The following is a 3,958-nucleotide window of genomic DNA, read 5'->3' on the forward strand; positions in this document are numbered from 1 at the left end:
AATTAATCGCAAGTCATACTCTGACTGTTCTCTTTATTTGAATGATGACGCCTATATTATATGATTGAGGTTATTATATATTTGGGATGTCACATTCATACTGCTATTGTAAGACAGAATAAAAATTCTTATTAGATTGTTTCTCATTTTCCTTTTTTGGTTCTATAATATTAATAGATAAAAAATAATGAAAAGTATTTGTTAATCTTAATGTGATGAAAGCTTTGAAAGAAATGAAACCTCGTATTATAGAAGAAATATGGTTAAAAAAAGAAGATAGAATTTGCATATTATATATAAGTTTCCTATTTTGGAGTGAAAGTATCTTAATCCCCAAAGCACAAGTGCAGTGGACCCGTAACATTAATTAATGTGTTTGGTTCGAAGTGTACGGACCACAGCTCTATTGGTTCAATGTTCATCACCATAAACCCATGCAAAAAGAAACTTGCTTAAGTGCATGAAGAGTGATCTTCTACCATTTAGAGACCCAGAGTCTTGTCGCTTTATTTCAACTGCAATAGCAGCTTCCTTATAAAATATATATATTTGTGAAACAAAGATATAGGATTTTATAAATGTTATATCCTACCGGAAAGGAAGAATAAAGACAAATGATAGATTTTTAATTTGTATTTAAAAGTAATGAATATGTACGCATTATTAAAAAATTCTTGAAATTATCAATGTTAATAAATTTTAATAAATTCAAATTATCCATAAATTTTATTGATAAATTTTAAAAATTTAATTATTAAAAAATTTTATTAGTAAATTTATCTCTTTCGAAAAAAATTATCAAGTAAATTTATTGATAATATAAATTTTAATTGTTGATAAAATTTTTTAATTACATAAATTTATGGTTAAATATATGTTTTAGTCCTTATATTTGTACCTAATTCTCAATTGGATCATCATGTTTTTTTTTGTCCCAATTACATCCTAATATTTGTTAATTTGAAGCAATAATGTCCTCTCCGTTAACAAGCCACTGATGCCGTTTGTACTGTGCTGATCCAGTAAATAATTTTATATTCGTGGCATTATGTATTATTTAATGATTTTTTTTTTGTGTAATAAAAATTCCACGTGGTTAATTAAAATCCTCCAAAGTTACCATGACCATCACCAACAACAACACTCTGCTCCATTTTTGTGTTGTATCTTGAGAAAATCCGCAGACATGTTCATGTTCGAAGCGTAGAGAAGCTTCGACAACACCTTAACCGCTCCCAGACACACCAGCTTCATCTCGCTCCTTCTCAGAGACGAAATAGCCACCAGGCACAACAAACAGTTCTCGATTAGATCTGGATCTTTCTCCGGCGTGATTAGTTTCAGTAATTCAGACACTAAACCTTCCTTCTACGCTATCAAAAGCTTCGATTCCACGTCCAAGGCGACCGATGTCAAAACCCTAACCGGTGCTATTTGTGCGGCATGGTTCCCTTGTTGGAGAGCGACGAGCAGAGAATCCAGGCTTTGTTTTTCTGCCTCGCCCTGCGCCTTAAGTATCAAGTTTTTCAGCACCTCACGGTCTTCCATTTTTCCGAGAACCAAATCCAACGCCATAACGACCTGTTCGAGGAACTCGACGGCGCCATTGACATTGTGGAGGAAGCCAACGAGGAGAGGCATGAAGCATTCCGTTTTGAGGAGAAAATCGCGATTCTCTTCGGAATGTTGAGCGAAGCGAGCGATTTTGGCGAGCGAGTCGAAGCGGTTGTCGGCGCGAGTCTGCAAGTCGGAGATAGTGAGAAGGATTTGGTCCTTGGAGGGGAGGGATTGGGAGTGGGTGGATGTGGGGGAGTGAGCGGAGTGGAGTAGATGGTGGAGGGAGTCTGACCAGATCTGGATGAGCCTCTGTAAGGTTCGATTAGGAACAACAACGTCCTGCATTGAAGCCAAAATCTCCAAGTCTCTGACTTCTATTTTCAGGAAGACATGAGGATTTATGATATGGAATCTATATCGATGAGAAAGAGGAACAATCGATTTTTGTTTATGGAGGTTCCTGGGCTTGCTGAGAGAAGACCATCTCTGGTTCATGGGGATCGTATATTTGTTGACGGTGATTTGGGATTATGAAGATTACAAATCACATCAATCAAAACTGCAACACTGAATGAAATCTCCCTTCGAATCACAGTTCTTCAGTAATCCATACACTCGGATATGTTTCATTCCCAACGCTTCAAACTCGTTCTTCTCTATCGAAAGTCACTCTCAAGAACCCCTCCTTAAACCCGACAACCCAACAATCCATTACCCTCGATACTCTCTCTGAAACACTTTTCAAATGCTTCACAGCAACACTCTTTCATGGTTTCCTACCTCGTAAACGATCGCGGGTTCTCCCCAGAAACCGTTCTGAAGGCTTCCAAATTCATTCAATTCGAGACCTCCGAAAAGCCCGACTCAGTCATCGCATTCTTCAGAGACAACGGATTCAGCAATACCCAAATAAACAACATCGTCGGAAGAGCACCCAAGGTTCTCACTTGCGACCCCCACAAAAGGGTTTTTCCAAAGTTCGGAGTTTTTACTCTCCAAAGGGGCCTCATGCTCTGACATTGTAGGAATGTTAGGGACATTGTTCTTCAGGATTGCTGGGGTTGGATAATTACACAAAAAAAAAATCATTAAATAATGCATAATGCCACGAATATAAAATTATTTACACATCAGCACAATGCAAACGACGTCAGTGGCAAGTTAATGGAGAGGGCGTTATTGCCTCAAATTAACAAATATTAGGATGCAATTGGGACAAAAAAAAAACATGAGGACCCAATCGAGAATTGGGTACAAATATGAGGACTAAAACATATATTTAACCTAAATTTATTGATAAAATTTGTCGATAATTTAAAATTTTTATTACTGAAAAATTTATTTATCAATAAAAAAATCGATATATTTCATACTTAAATATAAGTTTACAAATGTGGGTAATATTTGTTTGGAAATTCATTGGTTATTATTACGTACCTTAAAATTTAATGATAATTTAAAATTTTTATCACATATAGATTTTTGAGTTAGTTTGTTGATAAAATGATGGCAAATTTTTTGTCAAAAGTTAATGAGAAACATATTATAAATTAGGATAATGATACTTTGACAACATTTTTTTGACAACATGTTAACATCATCTACTTGTCATTCTGTGATTGGTCCATGTTACTGTTTATGATTATAATGATTGATTGTGGAGCGATTTTGGAAGAATCCCAAAAGGACACATATATGATGTTAAAATGTTGTAAAAAAAATTTGTCAAAGTATCATTATCCTATAAATTAAGTGGGTTGGTGAGAAGAAGAAAAAGAAGATGTCGGAGATGCAATGGCGACGTGTGGTGGTGGTACAATAGTGACACAATGAAACCAATGAGATGTTGCAAAAATAGAGGAGGAGAAAGTAAAAAGAAGAGAAAAGAAGGAAAAATGAGAAAAGGAGGTGGAAAAGGAGAAGAAAACAATAATAGTAGTGGCGACAACAAAGGAAGAGGAAGAGCGTCAAGATAGTGAAAGAAAAAAAAGATAGAAACTTACGAAAGAAGAAAAAGGGGGAAGAGGAGGAAGATGGATCGACCGACAGATTTTTTGATGAATATTTTCGTCAATAATTAATAACAGAATAACAAAGAACCATGGGTGCCCAACCATGACCTCCAACACTCCTAACACACTTTACCAACCATTCCCAATAACAAAGAATGTCCTCATGTGAAAAAATTAAAAAAAAAAACAAAGTTGGTCCCCTGTGTTCAAAATGGTGGATCCCTGTGACGAACTTTCTGTACAAATTGACAAAAACTCTCGTCTAAACGTTTACATTGCCCTGTAAACGTTTACAATGGCCTCTTTTCACTTAAGCTCCTCAAGTGACTAACAAGGACACATTCCATGAACCTTGGGTGCCCAACCATGACCTCCAACACTCCTAACAC

General features: G+C 35.9%; 1 pseudogene; it reads right to left on the reverse strand.

Moving 5' to 3' along the window:
- Positions 1-1,080: 1,080 nt before the first annotated feature.
- On the reverse strand, positions 1,081-2,052 carry LOC106755467 (annotated as a pseudogene).
- Positions 2,053-3,958: the final 1,906 nt, after the last annotated feature.

This window comes from Vigna radiata, unplaced genomic scaffold, assembly GCF_000741045.1.
Source record: "Vigna radiata var. radiata cultivar VC1973A unplaced genomic scaffold, Vradiata_ver6 scaffold_414, whole genome shotgun sequence".
Taxonomy (NCBI): Eukaryota; Viridiplantae; Streptophyta; class Magnoliopsida; order Fabales; family Fabaceae; genus Vigna; species Vigna radiata.